Here is a 22,309-nt window from a genome sequence, read left to right on the forward strand (position 1 = left end):
GGCGTACCGCAGAACAGAGGAAACGACCTTGTGTTCGACCGGCCACGTTCGAAACGGGATCCTGTTCATCGGGAGGGGTCTGGCGTACCGCAAAACGGACGAAACGGACCTCCTACGGTCGGAACGGGGGTCCTGTTGATCGGGAGGGGCGTGGTGTACCGCAAAACGGACGAAACGGACCTCCTACGGTCGAAACGGGGGTCCTGTTGATCGGGAGGGGTGTGGCGTACCGCAAAACGGACGAAACGGACCTCCTACGGTCGAAACGGGGGTCCTGTTCATCGGGAGGGGTGTGGCGTACCGCAAAACGGGACTCCACGGGATACTGTTCATCTCCACCATCGACCTCCTCAAGCCTCCACGGGCTACCGTCGACCTCCTCCAGCCTCCACAGGCTCCTGTTCATCCAGCCTCCACCGCGCGCTACTCCACCGGCTACTGTTCAACCACACCTCCACGGGCACCCCTCCACCGTATACTGTTCATCCAGCCCTCCACACCACGGGGTCCTGTTAAACCACCCCTCCACGGGCACCCCTCCACCGTCTACTGTTCATCTAGCCCTCCACACCACGGGGTCCTGTTCATCCAGAGGCAACGCCACCACTCACTATTCATCCAACCCCCCCCCCCCCCCGCAACGCTCACTGTTCCTCCCAGAGGCAGCATCGATCGGCTTCAGTTAGCAGCAGTAGCGAAGGAATCGCTCGATCGGGTTCAGTTAACAGCCATCGATCGATCGCTCGGGTTCAGTAACGCGTAGGCTGCAGTGCAATCGCTCGGGTTCTGTTAGAGCCCAACGCCTCGCTCGGGTTCAGTTAGAGCCAACGCCTCGCACACACGCGCGTACGTGTACGAGAGAAACGCGCATCGCTTGGCCCCCGACCTCCCACCGTAACCGGGAACTCCCCGAAATTTTCCTCGCCCTCGCTTCTACCACGGTTTTTTCCGTCATTGATGACCCAAAGAATGTCATGCAGCTGCGTCTCCGGCCCGCCCAGGACGAAAAGCCCATTTTCTGTCATGATTTTTTGTCATAGAAGTAGGAGCCCACCACATCTATGATGAAACCGGGTTTTGTCACAATTATCGTCATAGAAGTGTCATATGTATGACAGAAAAAAAATCGTTCGGCCCAAAATGTCACGGATGTGTCTTTTTTTTGTAGTGGTGGCCTTTGCCTTGCTGGGCGCCATCGATGGCAGATTCGGAGGAGGATCGGTGAAGATCTGGAGGCTTGGGAGTAAGGAGCGAGAAATGGGATCTGGAGCAAGACGAAGGCAAGCAATGAAGACACTGCAGCGCGCGCCAGCCTTTTGTCAGTCAGGCGGTTGCCGAGGCAGCATGGGGAAGCGGAGACGCCCATGTCCCATCAACCGCCACGCGTCAATCAAGGCCACGGGCTATTGGGGCCCGCGCGCTCCACACTTGACCCTTGGCTTCGCCTCGAAGCCAAGTGATGTCTACTACGCAACCTTCTCCTTGTAGACGTTGTTGGGCCTCCAAGTGCAGAGGTTTGTAGGACAGTAGCAAATTTCCCTCAAGTGGATGACCTAAGGTTTATCAATCCGTGGGAGGTGTAGGACGAAGATGGTCTCTCTCAAGCAACCCTGCAACCAAATAACAAAGAGTCTCTTGTGTCCCCAACACACCCAATACAATGGTAAATTGTATAGGTGCACTAGTTCGGCGAAGAGATGGTGATACAAGTGCAATATGGATCGTAGATATAGGTTTTTGTAATCTGAAAATATAAAAACAGCAAGGTAACAAGTGGTAAAAGTGAGCGTAAACGGTATTGCAATGCTAGGAAACAAGGCCTAGGGTTCATACTTTCACTAGTGCAAGTTCTCTCGACAATAATAACATAATTGGATCATATAAATATCCCTCAACATGCAACAAAGAGTCACTCCAAAGTCACTAATAGCGGAGAACAAATGAAGAGATTATGGTAGGGTACGAAACCACCTCAAAGTTATCCTTTCTGATCGATCTATTCAAGAGTCCGTAGTAAAATAACACGAAGCTATTCTTTCCGTTCGATCTATCATAGAGTTTGTACTAGAATAACACCTTAAGACACAAATCAACCAAAACCCTAATGTCACCTAGATACTCCAATGTCACCTCAAGTATCCGTGGGTATGATTATACGATATGCATCACACCATCTCAGATTCATCTATTCAACCAACACAAAGTACTTCAAAGAGTGCCCCAAAGTTTCTACCGGAGAGTCAAGAGGAAAACGTGTGCCAACCCCTATGCATAGGTTCATGGGCGGAACCCGCAAGTTGATCACAAAAACATACATCAAGTGAATCAATAGAATAACCCATTGTCACCACGGTTATCCCACGCAAGACATACATCAAGTGTTCTCAAATCATTAAAGACTCAATCTGATAAGATCACTTCAAAGGGAAAACTCAATCCATTACAAGAGAGTAGAGGGGGAGAAACATCATAAGATCCAACTACAATAGCAAAGCTCGCGATACATCAAGATCGTATCACCTCAAGAAACGAGAGAGAGAGAGAGAGAGAGAGAGAGAGAGAGAGAGAGATCAAACACATAGCTACTGGTACATACCCTCAGCCCCGAGGGTGAACTACTCCCTCCTCGTCATGGAGAGCGCCGGGATGATGAAAATGGCCACCGATGAGGGATCCCCCCTCCGGCAGGGTGCCGGAACAGGGCCCCGATTGGTTTTTGGTGGCTACAGAGGCTTGCGGCGGCGGAACTCCCGATCTATTCTGTTCCCCGAAGGTTTTAGGGTATATGGATATATATAGGCGAAAGAAGTCGGTCAGGGGAGCCACGAGGGGCCCACAAGGGTGGAGGGCGCGCCCGGGGGGTGGGCGCCCCCCCTGCCTCGTGCCCTCCTCGTTGATTCCCTGACGTGCACTCCAAGTCCCCTGGATCGCTCCCGTTCCAAAAATAACTTTCCCGAAGGTTTCATTCCATTTGGACTCCGTTTGATATTCCTTTTCTGCGAAACACTGAAACAAGGGAAAAAACAAAAACTAGCACTGGGCTCTGGATTAATAGGTTAGTCCCAAAAATAATATAAAAGTGCATAGTAAAGCCCATTAAACACCCAAGATGGATAATATAATAGCATGAATACTTCAAAAATTATAGATACGTTGGAGACGTATCACCAAGTCCAAGCACGCCTTGGGCCCGGGGGCTACTGTCGGCGTCCTGGGAACGGGGGTACCCAGAATTGCCTACCTGCGGCCCAGGGCGTGGCTCATCCAGCGGCCTGGTACGGCCCATCTTCATCAACAACCACTGAAGACCCTCACGAGGGGCCAAGCCTCGCGAGGCGGACGACGCAAGACCTCCTCAGGGGCGGCCTCCCTAGACCATCCTCAGCGCACGAGCTCACCGAGCTCAAGAACACCTCTCCTCAGGAGGCTGTTCATACCTTGTATTGTTCATCCTCAGCCTACAAGGCAATCCACCACACCACACTGGAGCAGGGTATTACACCACAACGGTGGCCCGAACCAATATAAACCCTCGTGTCTCTTATTCTTTGGGTTCGTCGAGCTAGGCCTTGAGATCATTGCGAGAGCGAGCGAGAGAGAGAGAGAGAGAGAGAGAGATCTTTGTGCGCACCCCAGTGCTCGAACCTCAAGGGTTTGCCGGAACCCACAATCCGACAGACTCCCAATCCTAGTTGGACTCCCTTTCCTTTTTCAGAGAGGGGGAAAGAGGGAAAGGAGAGGAAGAGGAGAAGGAAAGGGGGGCGCCCCCCTCCCTAGTCCAATTCGGACTCCCTATAGGGAGGGGCGCGGCTGCCCCTTGTGGGCTGCGTCCCCTCTTCCCTATGGCCCATGTAGGCCCAATCTTCCCCCTGGGGGTTCCGGTAACCTCCCGATACACCAGAAAAATGCCCGAATCGCTCGGAACCATTCCGATGTCTGAATGCAACCTTCCAATATATGAATCTTTACCTCTCGACCATTTAGAGACTCCTCTTCATGTCCGTGATTTCATCCAGGACTCCGAACAAACTTCGGTCATCAAATCACATAACTCATAATACAAATCGTCATTGAACGTTAAGCGTGCGGACCCTATGGGTTCGAGAACTATGTAGACATGACCGAGACATATCTTTGGCCAATAACCAATAGCGGAACCTGGATGCTCATATTGGCTCCTAGATATTCTACGAATATCTTTATCGGTCAAACCACACAACAACATACGTTGTTCCCTTTGTCATCGGTATGTTACTTGTCTGTGATTTGATCATCGGTATCCTCATACCTAGTTCAATCTCGTTACCGGCAAGTCTCTTTACTCGTTCCGTAATGCATCATCCCGCAACTAACTCATTAGTCACATTGCTTGCAAGTCTTATAGTGATGTGCATTACCGAGAGGGCCCAGAGATACCTCTCTGATACACGGAGTGACAAATCCTATTCTTGATCTATGACAACCCAACAAACACCTTTGGAGACACTTGTAGAGCATCTTTATAATCACCCTATTACGTTGCGATGTTTGATAGCACACAAGGTGTTCCTCCAGCATTCGGGAGTTACACAATCTCATAGTCAGAGGAACATGTATAAGTCATGAAGAAAGCAATAGAAATAAAACTAAACGATCATTATGCTAAGCTAACGGATGAGTCTTGTCCATCACATCATTCTCAAATGATTGGATCCCGTTCATCAAATGACAACACATGTCCATGGTCAGGAAACTTAACCATCTTTGATTAACGAGCTAGTCAAGTAGAGGCATACCAGGGACATTCTGTTTTGTCTACGTATTCACACATGTAGTAAGTTTCCGGTCAATACAATTCTAGCATGAATAATAAAAATTTATCATGATATAAGGAAATATAAATAACAACTTTATTATTGCCTCTACGGCATATTTCCTTCAGTCTCCCACTTGCACTAGAGTCAATAATCTAGTTCACATCGTCATGTGATTTAACACCAATAGTTCACATCTTCATGTGATTAGTTCACATCTCCATGTGACTAATACCCAAAGGGTTTACTAGAGTCAATAATCTAGTTCACATTGCTATGTGATTAACACCCAAAGAGTGATCATGTTTTGCTTGTGAGGGAAGTTTAGTCAACGGGTCTTCCACATTCAGAGCCGTATGTATTTTGCAAATTTTCTATGTCTACAATGCTCTGCACGGAGCTACTCTAGCTAATCACTCCCACTTTCAATATGTATCCAGATTGAGACTTAGAGTCATCCGGAACAGTGTCAAAGCTTGCATCGACGTAACCCTTTACGACGAACTTTTTGTCACCTCCATAACCTAGAAACATGTCCTTATTCCACTAAGGATAATTTTGACCGTTGTCCAGTGATCCACTCCTGGATCACTATTGTACCCTCTTGCCAAACTCATGGTGAGGTACACAATAGGTCTGGTACACAGCATAGCATACTTTATAGAACCTATGACTGAGGCATAGGGAATGAATTTTCATTCTCTTCCTATTTTCTGTCGTGGTCGGGTTTTGAGTCTTTACTCAACTTCAGACCTTACAACTCAGGCAAGAACTCCTTCTTTGACTAGTCTATTTTGAACTCTTTCAAAATCTTATCAAGGTATGTACTCATCGAAAGTCTTATCAAGCGTTTTGATCTATCTTTATAGATCTTGATGCCCAATATGTAAGTAGCTTCACTGAGGTCTTTCATTGAAAAATTCTTATTCAAGTATCCTTTTATGCTATCCAGAAATTCTGTATTATTTCCAATCAACAATATGTCATCCACATATAATATCAGAAATGCTACAGAGCTCCCACTCACTTTCTTGTAAATACAGGCTTCTCCAAAAGTCTGTATAAAACCATATGCTTTGATCACACTATCAAAGCGTACATTCCAACTCCGAGATTCTTGCACCAGTCCATAAATGGATCACTGGAGCTTACACAGTTTGTTAGCACCTTTCGAATTGACAAAACCTTCTGGTTGCATCATATACAACTCTTCTTTAAGAAAACCATTAAGGAATGCAGTTTTGACATCCATTTGCCAAATTTCATAAAATGCGGCAATTGCTAACATGATTCGGACAGACTTGAAGCATAGATATGAGTGAGAAATTCTCATCGTAGTCAACACCTTGAACTTGTCGAAAACCTTTTGCGATAATTCGAGCTTTGTAGATAGTTAAACTACTATCAGCGTCCGTCTTCCTCTTGAAGATCCATTTAATCTCGATGGCTCGCCGATCATCGGGCAAGTCAATCAAAGTCCATACTTTGTTCTCATACATGGATCCCATATCAGATTTCATGGCCTCAAGCCATTTCGCGGAATCTGGGCTCATCATCGCTTCCTCATAGTTTGTAGGTCCGTCATGGTCTAGTAACATGATTTCCAGAAAGGATTACCGTACCACTCTGGTGCGGACCGTACTCTGGTTGACCTATGAGGTTCGGTAGTAACTTGATCTGAAGTTTCACGATCATCATCATTAGCTTCCTCACTAATTGGTGTAGGAATCACTGGAACTGATTTGTGTGATGAACTACTTTCCAATTCGAGAGAAGGTACAACTACCTCATCAAGTTCTACTTTCCTCCCACTCACTTCCTTTGAGAGAAACTCCTTCTCTAGAAAGCATCCATTCTTAGCAACAAAGATCTTGCCTTCGGATCTGTGATAGAAGGTGTACCCAACAGTTTCTTTTGGGTATCCTATGAAGACGCACTTCCCCGATTTGGGTTCGAGCTTATCAGGCGGAAGCTTTTTCACATAAGCATCACAACCTCAAACTTTAAGAAACGAAGCTTAGGTTTCTTGCCAAACCATAGTTCATACGGTGTCGTCTCAATGGATTTAGATGGTGCCCTATTTAATGTGAATGCAGTTGTCTCTAATGCATAACCCCAAAATGATAGTGGTAAATCGGTAAGAGGCATCATAGATCGCACCATATCTAATAAAGTACGGTTACGACGTTCGGACACTCCATTACGCTGTGGTGTTCCAGGCGGCATGAATTTGTGAAACTATTCCACATTGTTTTTAAATGAAGGCCAAACTCGTAACTTAAATATTTGTCTCCGCGATCAGATAGTAGAAACTTTATTTTCTTATTACGGTGATTTTCAACTTCACTCTGAATTTCTTTGAACTTTTCAAATGTTTCAGACTTGTGTTTCATTAAGTAGATATACCCATATCTGCTTAAATCATCTGTGAAGGTCAGAAAATGACGATACCCGCCGCGAGCCTCAACACTCATCGGACCACATACATCAGTATGTATTATTTTCAATAAGTCAGTGGCTCGCTCCATTGTTCCGGAGAACGGAGTCTTAGTCATCTTGCCCATGAGGCATGGTTTGCAAGCATCAAGTGATTCATAATCAAGTGATTCCAAAAGCCCATCGGCATGGAGTTTCTTCATGTGTTTTACACCAATATAACCTAAACGGCAGTGCCACAAACAAGTTGCACTATCATTATCAACTTTGCATCTTTTGGCATCAATATTATGTGTATCACTGTAATCGAGATTTAGTAAACCATTTACATTGGATGTAAGATCATAGAAGGTTTTATTCATGTAAACAGAAAAACAATTATTCTCTGACTTAAATGAATAACCGTATCATAATAAACATGATCCAATCATATTTATGCTCAACGCAAACACCAAATAACATTTATGTAGTTCCAATACTAATACCGAAGGTAGAGGGAGTGTGCGATGGTGATCGTATCAACCTTGGAATTACTTCCAACACACATCGCCACCTCGTCCTTAACTAGTCTCTGTTTATCTTGCAACTCCTATTTCAAGTTACTACTCATAGCAACTGAACCAGTATCAAATACCAAGGGGTTGCTATAAACACTAGTAAAGTACACATCAATAATATGTATATCAAATATACCTTTGTTCACTTTGCCATCCTTCTTATCCGCCAAGTATCTAGGGCAGTTCCACTTCCAGTGACCATTTCTTTTGCAGTAGAACCACTCAGTTTCAGGCTTGGGTCTAGCTTTGGGATTCTTCATGGGAGTGGCAACTTGCTTGCCATTCTTCTTGAAGTTCCCTTTCTTTCCCTTGCCCTTCTACTTGAAACTAGTGGTCTTGTCAACCATCAACACTTGATGCTTTTCTTGATTTCTACCTTCGCCGATTTCTACCTTGGACATTCTAAGCACATGCTCACTGGTTGAGCTATTCTCCTCCATCTTGTAGGCAAAATACTTGTCAGAGGTCTAATACCTCTTAACATGGGCATGAGTCTAAAATACCAATTTTAACTCTTGGAACATCTGATATGCTCCATGTCGTTCAAAACTTTTTTGAAGTCCCGATTCTAAGCCATAAAGCATGGTGCTGTTGGGGAACGTAGTAATTTCAAAAAAAAAATCCTACGCACACGCAAGATCATGGTGATGCATAGCAAGGAGAGGGGAGAGTGTTGTCTATGTACCCTCGTAGACCGTAAGAGGAAGCGTTATGACAACGCGGTTGATGTAGTCGTACATCGTCACGATCGACCGATCCTAGCACCGAAGGTACGGCACCTCCGCGGATTGCACACGTTCAGCTAGGCGACGTCTCACGAACTCACGATCCAGTAGAGCTTCGAGGGAGAGCTTCGTCAGCACGACAGCATGATGACGGTGATGATGAAGTTACCGACGCAGGGCTTCGCCTAAGCACCGCTACCGAGGTGGATTATGGTGGAGGGGGGCACCGCACACGGCTAAGAGATCAATGATCAACTTGTGTGTCCATGGGGTGCCTCCCTCCCCCATATATAAAGGAGTGGAGGAGGGGAGGGGTCGGCCCTCTCTATGGCGCGCCCTAGGGGAGTCCTACTCCCACCGAGAGTAGGATTCCCCCCTTCCCTAGTTGGAGTAGGAGAGGAAGGGAAGGAGGAGTAGGAGAGAAGGAAAGGGGGGCCGACACCCCCCAAACCTATTCCAATTCGGCCTCCTGCCCAAGGGGGGCGCACCAGCCCCTTGTGGGCTGGTGTGCTTCCTTCTTATGGCCCATAAGGCCCATAACTTCTCCCGGGGGGTTCCGGTAACCTCCCGGTACTCCGAAAAAATGCCCGAACCACTCGGAACCTTTTCAATGTCCGAATATAGACTTCCAATATATCGATCTTTACGTCTCGACCATTTCGGGACTCCTCGTCATGTTCGTGATCTCATCTGGGACTCTGAACAACCTTCGGTACATCAAATCACATAAACTCATAATACCGATCATCACCAAACGTTAAGCGTGCGGACCCTACGGGTTCGAGAACTATGTAGACAAGACCGAGACACGTCTCCGGTCAATTACCAATAGCGGAACCAGGATGCTCATATTGGCTCCTACATATTCTATGAAGATATTTATCGGTCAAACCGCATAACAACATACGTTGTTCCCTTTGTCATCGGTATGTTACTTGCCCGAGATTCGATCGTCGGTATCTCAATACCTAGTTCAATCTTGTTACCGGCAAGTCTCTTTACTCGTTCCATAATGCATCGTCCCGCAACTAAATCATTAGTCACATTGCTTGCAAGGCTTATAGTGATGTGCATTACCGAGAGGGCCCAGAGATACCTCTCCGACAATCGGAGTGACAAATCCTAATCTTGATCTATGCCAACTCAACAAGTACCATTGGAGACACCTGTAGAGCACCTTTATAATCACCCAGTTACGTTCTGACATTTGGTAGCACACAAAGTGTTCCTCCGGTATTCGGGAGTTGCATAATCTCATAGTCATAGGAACATGTATAAATCATGAAGAAAGCAATAGCAATATACTAAACGATCAAATGCTAATCTAACGGAATGGGTCAAGTCAATCACATCATTCTCTAATGATGTGATCCCGTTAATCAAATTACAACTCATGTCTATGGCTAGGAAACTTAACCATCTTTGATTCAACGAGCTAGTCAAGTAGAGGCATACTAGTGACACTCTTGTCTATGTATTCACACATGTACTAAGTTTCCGGTTAATACAATTCTAGCATGAATAATAAACATTTATCATGATAGAAGGAAATATAAATAACAACTTTATTATTGCCTCTAGGGCATATTTCCTTCAGTCTCCCACTTGCACTAGAGTCAATAATCTAGTTCACATCGCCATGTGATTTAACACCAATAGTTCATATCACCATGTGATTAACACCCATAGTTCACATCGCCATGTGACCAACACTCAAAGGGTTTACTAGAGTCAGTAATCTTAGTTCACATCGCCATGTGATTAACACCCAAAGAGTACTAAGGTGTGATCATGTTTTGCTTGTGAGAGAAGTTTAGTCAACGGGTCTGCCATATTCAAATCTGTATGTATTTTGCAAATTTCTATGTCAACAATGCTATGCACGGAGCTACTCTAGCTAATTGCTCCCACTTTCAATATGTATCTAAATCGAGACTTAGAGTCATCTAGATCGGTGTCAAAGCTTGCATTAACGTAACTCTTTACGACGAACCTTTTGTCACCTCCATAATCGAGAAACATATCCTTTATTCCACTACAGATAATTTTGACCGCTGTCTAGTGATCTACTCCTAGATCACTATTATACTCCCTTGCCAAACTCAGTGTAGGGTATACAATAGATCTAGTACACAGCATGGCATACTTTATAGAACCTATGGCTGAGGCATAGGGAATGACTTTCATTCTCTTTCTATCTTCTGCCGTGGTCGGGCTTTGAGTCTTACTCAATTTCACACCTTGTAACACAGGCAAGAACTCTTTCTTTGACTAATCCATTTTGAACTACTTCAAAATCTTGTTAAGGTATGTACTCATTGAAAAAACTTATCAAGCGTCTTGATCTATCTCTATAGATCTTGATGCTCAATATGTAAGCAGCTTCACCGAGGTCTTTCTTTGAAAAAAAAACTCCTTTCAAATACTCCTTTATGCTTTCCAGAAAATTCTACATTATTTCCGATCAACAATATGTCATTCACATATATTTATCAGAAATGTTGTAGTGCTCCCACTCACTTTCTTGTATATACAAGCTTCACTGCAAGTCTGTATAAAACTATATGATTTGATCAACTCATCAACGCGTATATTCCAACTCCGAGATGCTTGCACCAGTCCATAGATGGATCGCTGGAGCTTGCACATTTTGTTAGCACCTTTAGGATCGACAAAACCTTCAGGTTGCATCATATACAACTCTTCTTCGAGAAATCCATTCGGGAATGCAGTCTTTACATCCATTTGCCAAATTTCATAATCATAAAATGCGGCAATTTCTAACATGATTCGGACGGATTTAAGCATCGCTATGGGTGAGAAGGTCTCATCGTAGTCAACTCCTTGAACTTGTCGAAAACCTTTCACAACAAGTCGAGCTTTGTAGATAGTAACACTACTATCAGCGTCCGTCTTCCTCTTGAAGATCCATTTATTTTCCATGGCTTGCCGATCATCTGGCAAGTCAACCAAAGTCCACACTTTGTTCTCATACATGGATCCCATCTCAGATTTCATGGCCTCAAGCCATTTTGCAGAATCTGGGCTCATCATCGCTTCCTCATAGTTCGTAGGTTCGTCATGGTCAAGTAACATGACCTCCAGAACAGGATTACCGTACCACTCTAGTGCGGATCTTACTCTGGTTGACCTACGAGGTTCGGTAGTAACTTGATCTGAAGTTACATGATCATCATCTTTAGCTTCCTCACTAATTGGTGTAGGAGTCACAGGAACAGATTTCTGTGATGAACTACTTTCCAATAAGGGAGTAGGTACAGTTACCTCATCAAGTTCTACTTTCCTCCCACTCACTTCTTTCGAGAGAAACTCCTTCTCTAGAAAGGATCCATTCTTAGCAACGAATGTCTTGCCTTCGGATCTGTGATAGAAGGTGTACCTGTTGGGGAACGTAGCAATAATTCAAATTTTTCTACGCATCACCAAGAACAATCTATGGAGTCTTCTAGCAACGAGAGGGAAAAGAGTGCATCTACATACCCTTGTAGATCGCGAGAGGAAGCGTTCAAGTGAACGGGGTTGATGGAGTCGTACTCGTCGTGATCCAAATCACCGATGACCGAGCGCCGAACGGACGGCACCTCCGCGTTCAACACACGTACGGTTGGGAAGACGTCTCCTCCTTCTTGATCCAGCAAGGGGAGGGAGAGGTTGATGGAGATCCAGCAGCATGACAGCGTGGTGGTGGAAGCAGCGGGGATCTCGGCAGGGCTTCGCCAAGCTCAGCGAGAGGGAGAGGTGTCACGGGAGGGAGAGGGAGGCGCCAGGGGCTTGGGGTGCTGCTCCCATGCGCCTCCCCACTATATATAGGGGTGGAGGGGGCTGGTTTCTTGCCCTCCAAGTCCAGTGGGGCGTTGGCAAAGGTGGGGGAAAGAAATCCCATCATTTCCCTTCCCCACCGATTGTTATCCCCCTTTTTTAGGGATCTTGATCTTATCCCTTCGGGATATGATCTTATTCCTTCTAAGGTGGGATCTTGGTGCGCCTTGACCAGGGGTGTGGGGCATTGCCCCCACTACCCACGTTCATGTGGGTCCCCCCATGCAGGTGGGCCCCACTTCGGAACATTCTAAAACCTTCCCGGTACAATACCAAAAAATCCCGAACATTTTCCGGTGGCCAAAATAGGACTTCCCATATATAAATCTTTACCTTCGGACCATTCCGGAACTCCTCGTGACGTCCAGGATCTCATCCGGGACTCCGAACGACTTTCGGATTTCCGCATACTAATATCTCTACAACCCTAGCGTCACCGAACCTTAAGTGTGTAGACCCTACGGGTTCGGGAGACATGCAGACATGACCGAGACGACTCTCCGGTCAATAACTAACAGCGGGATCTGGATACCCATGTTGGCTCCCACATGTTCCACGATGATCTCATCGGATGAACCACGATGTCGAGGATTCAATCAATCCCGTATACAATTCCCTTTGTCAATCGGTACGTTACTTGCCCGAGATTCGATCGTCGGTATCCCAATACCTTGTTCAATCTCGTTACTGGCAAGTCACTTTACTCGTAGCGTAATGCATGATCCCGTGACCAAACACTTGGTCACATTGAGCTCATTATGATGATGCATTACCGAGTGGGCCCAGATATACCTCTCCGTCATACGGAGTGACAAATCCCAGTCTTGATTCGTGCCAACCCAACAGACACTTTCGGAGATACCTGTAGTGCACCTTTATAGCCACCCAGTTACGTTGTGACGTTTGGTACACCCAAAGCATTCCTACGGTATCCGGGAGTTGCACAATCTCATGGTCTAAGGAAATGATACTTGACATTAGAAAAGCTCTAGCAAACGAACTACACGATCTTGTGCTATGCTTAGGATTGGGTCTTGTCCATCACATCATTCTCCTAATGATGTGATCCCGTTATCAATGACATCCAATGTCCATGATCAGGAAACCATAACCATCTATTGATCAACGAGCTAGTCAACTAGAGGCTTACTAGGGACATGTTGTGGTCTATGTATTCGCACATGTATTACAGTTTCCAGTTAATACAATTATAGCATGAACAACACACGATTATCATGAACAAGGAAATACAATAATAACCATTTTATTATTGCCTCTAGGGCATATTTCCAACAGTCTCCCACTTGCACTAGAGTCAATAATCTAGTTCACATCACCATGTGATTAACACTCAAAGTTCACTAGAGTCAATAATCTAGTCCACATCACCATGTGATTAACACTCAATGAGTTCTAGGGTTTGATCATGTTATGCTTACGAGAGAGGTTTTAGTCAATGGGTCTGCAACATTCAGATCCGTGTGTGCTTTACAAATCTCTATGTCATCTTGTAGATGTAGCTACCACGCGCTACTTGGAGCTATTCCAAATAACTGCTCTACTATACGAATCCGGTTTACTACTCAGAGTCATCCGGATTAGTGTCAAAGTTTGCATCGACGTAACCCTTTACGACGAACTGTTTTACCACCTCCATAATCGAGAAAATTCCTTAGTCCACTAGATACTAAGGATAAGTTCGACGGCTGTCATGTGATCCATTCCCGGATCACTATTGTACCCCTTGACTAACTCATGGCAAGGCACACTTCAGGTGCGGTACACAGCATAGCATACTGTAGAGCCTACGTCTAAAGCATAGGGGACGACCTTCGTCCTTTCTCTCTCTTCTGCCATGGTCAGGTCTTGAGTCTTACTCAATACTCACACCTTGTAACACAGCCAAGAACTCCTTTGCTGATCTATTTTGAACTCCATCAAAATCTTGTCGCGGTATGTATTCATTTGAAAGTACTATTAAGCATTTTTTATCTATCCTTATAGATCTTGATGCTCAATGTTCAAGTAGCTTAATCCAGGTTTTCCATTAAAAAACACTTTTCAAATAACCCTAGATGCTTTCCAGAAATTCTACATCATTTCTGATCAACAATATGTTAACAACATATACTCATCAAAAATTCTATAGTGCTCCCACTCACTTCTTTGGAAATACAAGTTTCTCATGAACCTTGTATAAACCCAAAATCTTTGATCATCTCATCAAAGCGTTCATTCCAACTCCGAGATGCTTACTCCAATCCTTAGAAGGATTGCTGGAGCTTTGCATACTTGTTAGCATCTTTCAGGATTGACAAAACCTTCTGGTTGTATCACATACAACCTTTCCTCAAGAAAATCGTCGAGGAAACAATGTTTTGACATCCTATCTGCAAGATTTCATAAATAATGCAGTAACTGCTAATATAATTCTAACAGACTCTTAGCATCCCTACGAGTGAGAAAGTCTCATCACAGTCAACTCCTTGAACTTGCCGGAAAACATCTTAACGACAAGTCGAGCTTTCTTAATGGTGACACTTACCATCATTGTCTGTCTTCCCTTTAAAATCCATCTGTACCCAACAGCCTTACGACCATCAAGTAGTTCTTTCAAAGTCTATACTTTGTTTTCATACATGGATCCTCTCGGATTTTATGGCCTCAAGCCTTCGTCGGAATCCGGGCCCACCATCGCTTCTCCATAGCTCGTAGGTTCATTGTTGTCTAGCAAAATGACTTCCAAGACGGGATTACGTACCACTCTGAAGTAGTACGCATCCTTGTCGTCCTATGAGGTTTGGTAGTGACTTGATCTGAAGTTTCATGATCACTATCATAAGCTTCCACTTCAATTGGTGTAGGTGCCACAGGAACAACTTCATGTGCCCTGCTACACATTAGTTGAAGTGACGGTTCAATGACCTCATCAAGTCTCCACCATCCTCCCACTCAATTCTTTTGAGAGAAACTTTTCCTCGAGAAAGGACCCGTTTCTAGAAACAATCACTTTTGCTTCCAGATCTGAAATAGGAGGTATACCCAACTGTTTTGGGTATTCTATGAAGATGCATTTATCCGCTTTGGGTTCGAGCTTATCAGCCTGAAACTTTTTCACATAAGCGTCGCAGCCCCAAACTTTTAAGAGACGACAGCTTAGATTTCTCTAAACCATAGTTCATACGGTGTCATCTCAACGGAATTGCGTGGTGCCCTATTTAAAGTGAATGCGGTTGTCTCTAATGCCTAACCCATAAACGATAGTTGTAATTCGATAAGGGACATCATGGTATGCACCATATCCAATAGGGTGCAGTTATGATGTTTGGACACACCATCACAATATGGTGTTCCAGGCGGTATTAGTCGTGAAACAATTTCCACAATTTCTTAATTGTGTGCCAAACTCGTAACTCAGATATTCATCTCTATGATCATATCACAGACATTTTATCCTCTTGTCATGACGATCTTCAACTTCACTCTGAAATTACTTGAACTTTTCAATAATTCAGACTTGTGTTTCATCAAGTAAATATTCTCAGCATCTACTCAAATCATCTGTGAAGTAAGAACATAACGATATCCACTGCGTGCCTCGGCACTCATTGGACTGCACACATCAAATGTATTACTTCCAACAAGTTGCTCTCTTGTTCCATCTTACTGAAAACGAGGCCTTTCAGTCATCTTGCCCATGTCGTATGATTTGCATGTCTCAAGTGATTCAAAATGAAGTGAGTCCAAATGATCCATCTGTATGGACTTTCTTCATGCATATATACTAATAGACATGGTTCGCATGTCTCAATCTTTTCAAAAACGAGTGAGTCCAAAGATCCATCAACATGGAGCTTCTTCATGCGTTTTATACCAATATGACTCAAGTGGCAGTGCCACAAGTATGTGGTACTATCATTACTATCTTATATCTTTTGCCATGAACATGTGTATCACTACGATCGAGATTCAATAAACCATTCATTTTAGGTGCAAAACCATTGAAGGTATTATTCAAATAGACAGAGTGACCATTATTCTCCTTTAATGAATAACCGTATTGCGATAAACATAATCCAATCATGTCTATGCGCAACGCAAACACCAAATAACAATTATTCAGGTTTAACCCCAATCTCGATGGTAGAGGGAGCATGCGATGCTTGATCACATCAACCTTGGAAACACTTCCAACACATATCGTCATCTCACCTTTAGCTAGTCTCCGTTTATTCCGCAGCTTTTATTTCGAGTTACTAACACTTAGCAACCGAACCGGTATCTAATACCCTGGTGCTACTAGGAGTACTAGTAAAGTACACATTAATATAATGTATATCCAATATACTTATGTCGACCTTGCCAGCCTTCTCATCTACGAAGTTTCTAGGGTAGTTCTGCTTCAGTGACCGTTCCCCTCATTTCAGAAGCACTTAGTCTCGGGTTTGGGTTCAACCTTGGGTTTCTTCACTAGAGCAGCAACTGATTTGCCGTTTCATGAAGTATCCCTTCTTGCCCTTGCCCTTCTAGAAACTAGTGGTTTTACTAACCATCAACAATTGATGCTCCTACTTGATTTCTACTTTCGCGGTGTCAAACATCGCGAGTTGCTCAAGGATCATCATGTCTATCCCTGATATGTTATAGTTCATCACGAAGCTCTAATAGCTTGGTGGCAGTGACTATGGAGAACCATCACTATCTCATCTGGAAGATTAACTCCCACTCGATTCAAGTGATTGTAGTACTCAGACAATCTGAGCACATGCTCAACGATTGAGCTTTTCTCCCTTAGATTACAGGCTTAAGAAACTTGTCAGAGGTCTCATACCTCTTGACGTGGGCACTAGTCTGAAATCCCAATTTCAGTCTTTGGAACATCTCATATGTTCTACGACGTTTCAAAACCGTCTTTGGTGCCACAATTTTAAACCGTTCAACATTACGCACTGAACTATCACGTAGTCATCAAAACATGTATGTCAGATGTTCGCAACATCCACAAACGACGCTCGAGGTTCAGCACACCGAGCGGTGCATTAAGGACATAAGCCTTCTGTGCAGCAATGAGGACAATCCTTAGTTTACGGACCCAGTCCGCATAATTGCTACTATCAACTTTCAACTAAATTTTCTCTAGGAACATATCTTAGTAGAACTAAAGCGTAAGCTACGACATTATTTGCAAAGACCTTTTGACTATGTTCATGATAATTAAGTTCATCTGATTATTTAATGAACTCCCACTTAGATAGACATCCCTCTAGTCATCTAAGTGATACATGATCCGAATCGACTAGGCCGTGTCCGATCATCACGTGAGACGGACTAGTCATCATCGGTGAACATCTCCATGTTGATCGTATCTACTATACGACTCATGTTCGACCTTTCGGTCTCTTGTGTTCTGAGGCCATGCCTATACATGCTAGGCTCGTCAAGTCAACCTAAGTGTTTTGCTTGTGTTCCGAGGCCATGTCTGTACATGCTAGGCTCGTCAACACCCGTTGTATGCGAACGTTAGAATCTATCACACCCGATCATCACGTGGTGCTTCGAAACAACGAACCTTCGCAACGGTGCACAGTTAGGGGGAACACATCTCTTGAAATTTTAGTGAGGGATCATCTTATTTATGCTACCATCGTTCTAAGCAAATAAGATGTAAACATGACAAACATCACATGCAAATCATAAAGTGACATGATATGGCCAATATCATCTTGCGCCTTTTGATCTCCATCTTCGAGGCATGGCATGATCACCTTCGTCACCGGCATGACACCATGATCTCCATCATCATGATCTCCATCATCGTGTCTTCATGAAGTTGTCTCGCCAACTATTACTTCTACTACTATGGCTAACGGTTAGCAATAAAGTAAAGTAATTACATGGCGTTTTTCATTGACACGCAGGTCATACAATAAATTAAGACAGCTCCTATGGCTCCTGCCGGTTGTCATACTCATCGACATGTAAGTCGTGATTCCTATTACAAGAACATGATCAATCTCATACATCACATATATCATTCATCACATCCTTTTGGCCATATCACATCACATAGCATACCCTGCAAAAACAAGTTAGACGTCCTCTAATTGTTGTTGCATGTTTTACGTGGCTGCTATGGGTATCTAGCAAGAATGTTTCTTACCTACGCAAAAGCCACAACGGTGATATGCCAATTGCTATTTACCCTTCATAAGGACCCTTTTCATCGAATCCGATCCGACTAAAGTAGGAGAGACAGACACCCGCTAGCCACCTTATGCATCAAGTGCATGTCAGTCGGTGGAACCTGTCTCACGTAAGAGTACGTGTAAGGTTGGTCCGGGCTGCTTCATCCCACAATGCCACCGAATCAAGATAAGACTAGTAACGGTAAGCAAATTGAACAAATCGTCGCCCACAACTACTTTGTGTTCTACTCGTGCATAGAATCTACGCGTAGACCTGGCTCATGATGCCACTGTTGGGGAACGTAGCAATAATTCAAATTTTTCTACGCATCACCAAGAACAATCTATGGAGTCTTCTAGAAACGAGAGGGAAAAGAGTGCATCTACATACCCTTGTAGATCGCGAGCGGAAGCGTTCAAGTGAACGGGGTTGATGGAGTCGTACTCGTCGTGATCCAAATCACCGATGACCGAGCGCCGAACGGACGGCACCTCCGCGTTCAACACACGTACGGTTGGGAAGACGTCTCCTCCTTCTTGATCCAGCAAGGGGAGGGAGAGGTTGATGGAGATCCAGCAGCATGACGGCGTGGTGGTGGAAGCAGCGGGGATCTCGGCAGGGCTTCGCCAAGCTCAGCGAGAGGGAGAGGTGTCACGGGAGGGAGAGGGAGGCGCCAGGGGCTTGGGGTGCTGCTCCCATGCGCCTCCCCACTATATATAGGGGTGGAGGGGCTGGTTTCTTGCCCTCCAAGTCCAGTGGGGCGTTGGCAAAGGTGGGGGAAAGAAATCCCATCATTTCCCTTCCCCACCGATTGTTATCCCCCTTTTTTAGGGATCTTGATCTTATCCCTTCGGGATATGATCTTATTCCTTCTAAGGTGGGATCTTGGTGCGCCTTGACCAGGGGTGTGGGGCCTTGCCCCCACTACCCAAGTTCATGTGGTCCCCCCATGTAGGTGGGCCCCACTTCAGAACCTTCTAGAACCTTCCCGGTACAATACCAAAAAATCCCGAACATTTTCCGGTGGCCAAAATAGGACTTCCCGTATATAAATCTTTACCTCCGGACCATTCCGAAACCTCTCGTGATGTCCAGGATCTCATCCGGGACTCCGAACGACTTTCGGATTTCCACATACTAATATCTCTACAACCCTAGCGTCACCGAACCTTAAGTGTGTAGACCCTACGGGTTCGGGAGACATGCAGACATGACCGAGACGACTCTCCGGTCAATAACCAACAGCGGGATCTGGATACCCATGTTGGCTCCCACATGTTCCACGATGATCTCATCGGATGAACCACGATGTCGAGGATTCAATCAATCCCGTATACAATTCCCTTTGTCAATCGGTACGTTACTTGCCCGAGATTCGATCGTCGGTATCCCAATACCTTGTTCAATCTCGTTACCGGCAAGTCACTTTACTCGTACCGTAATGCATGATCCCGTGACCAAACACTTGGTCACATTGAGCTCATTATGATGATGCGTTTCTGAGTGGGCCCAGAGATACCTCTCCGTCATACGGAGTGACAAATCCCAGTCTCGATTCGTGCCAACCCAACAGACACTTTCGGAGATACCTATAGCGCACCTTTATAGCCACCCAGTTACGTTGTGACGTTTGGTACACCCAAAGCATTCCTACGGTATCCGGGAGTTGCATAATCTCATGGTCTAAGGAAATGATACTTGACATTAGAAAAGCTCTAGCAAACAAACTACACGATCTTGTGCTATGCTTAGGATTGGGTCTTGTCCATCACATCATTCTCCTAATGATGTGATCCCGTTATCAATGACATCCAATGTCCATGGTCAGGAAACCATAACCATCTATTGATCAACGAGCTAGTCAACTAGAGGCTAACTAGGGACATGTTGTGGTCTATGTATTCACACATGTATTACGGTTTCCAGTTCATACAATTATAGCATGAACAACACACAATTATCATGAACAAGGAAATACAATAATAACCATTTTATTATTGCCTCTAGGGCATATTTCCAACAGTACCCAACTGTCTCCTTTGGGTATCCTATGAAGACACATTTCTCCGATTTGGGTTTGAGCTTATCAGGATGAATCTTTTACGCATAAGCATCGCAACCCCAAACTTTAAGAAACGTCAACTTTGGTTTCTTGCCAAACCACAGTTCATATGGTGTCGTCTCAACGGATTTAGATGGTGCCCTATTTAACGTGAATGCAGCTGTCTCTAATGTATAACCCCAAAACGATAGTGCTAAATCGGTAAGAGACATCATAGATTGCACCATATCTAATAAAGTACGGTTACGATGTTCGGACACACCATTATACTGTGGTGTTCCAGGTGGCGTGAGTTGCGAAACTATTCGACATTGTTTCAAATGAAGACCAATCTCGTAACTCAAATATTCTCCTCCATGATCAGATCGTAAAAACTTTATTTTCTTGTTATGATGATTTTCCACTTCACTCTGAAATTATATGAACTTTTCAAATGTTTCAGACTTATGTTTCATCAAGTAGATATACCCATATCTGCTCAAATCATCCGTGAAATTCTGAAAATAACGATACCTGTCGCGAGCCTCAACACTCATCGGATCGCAAACATCAGTATGTATTATTTCCAATAAGCAGTTGCTCGCTCCATTGTTCCGGAGAACGGTGTTTTAGTCATCTTGCCCATCAGGCATGATTCGCAAGTACCAAGTGATTCCAAAAGTCCATCAGCATGGATTTTCTTCATGCGCTTTACACCAATATGACCTAGACGGCAGTGCCACAAATAAGTTGCGCTATCATTATTAACTTTGCATCTTTTGGCTTCAATATTATGAATATGTGTATCACTAAGATCGAGATCCAACAAACCATTTTCATTGGGTGTATGACCATAGAAGGTTTTATTCATGTAAACAGAACAACAATTATTCTCTAAATTAAATGAATAACCGTATTGCAATAAACATGATCAAATCATATTCATGCTCAACGCAAACACCAAATAACACTTATTTAGGTTCAACACTAATCCTGAAAGTATAGGGAGTGTGCGATGATGATCATATCAATCTTGGAACTACTTCCAACACACATTGTCACGTCGCCCTTAACTAGTTTCTGTTCATTCTGCAACTCCCGTTTTGACTTACTACTCTTAGCAACTGAACCAGTATCAAATGCCGAGGGTTTGCTATAAACACTAGTAAAGTACACATCAATAACATGTATATCCAATATACCTTTGTTCACTTTGCCATCCTTCTTATCCGCCAAGTATCTAGGGCAGTTCCACTTCCAGTGACCATTTCCTTTGCAGTAGGAGCACTCAGTTTCAGGCTTGGGTCTAGCTTTGGGCTTTTTCACAGGAGCAGCAACTTGCTTGACGTTCTTCTTGAAGTTCCCCTTCTTCCCTTTGCCATTTTCTTGAAACTAGTGGTCTTGTCAACCATCAACACTTGATGCTTTTATTGATTTCTACCTTCGTCGATTTTAGCATCACGAAGAGCTTGGGAATCGTTTCCGTTATCCCTTGCATATTATAGTTCATCATGAAGTTCAAGTAACTTGGTGATAGTGACTAGAGAACTCTGTCAATCACTATCTTATCTAGAAGATTAACTCCCACTTGATTCAAGTGATTGTAGTACTCAGACATTCTGAGCACATGCTCACTAGCTGAGCAATTCTCCTCCATCTTGTAGGCAAAGTGCTTGTCAAAGGTCTCATACCTTTCGACATAGGCATGAGTCTCAAATACTAATTTCAACT

This window comes from Aegilops tauschii, chromosome 7 (genome assembly GCF_002575655.3).
Source record: "Aegilops tauschii subsp. strangulata cultivar AL8/78 chromosome 7, Aet v6.0, whole genome shotgun sequence".
NCBI lineage: Eukaryota > Viridiplantae > Streptophyta > Magnoliopsida > Poales > Poaceae > Aegilops > Aegilops tauschii.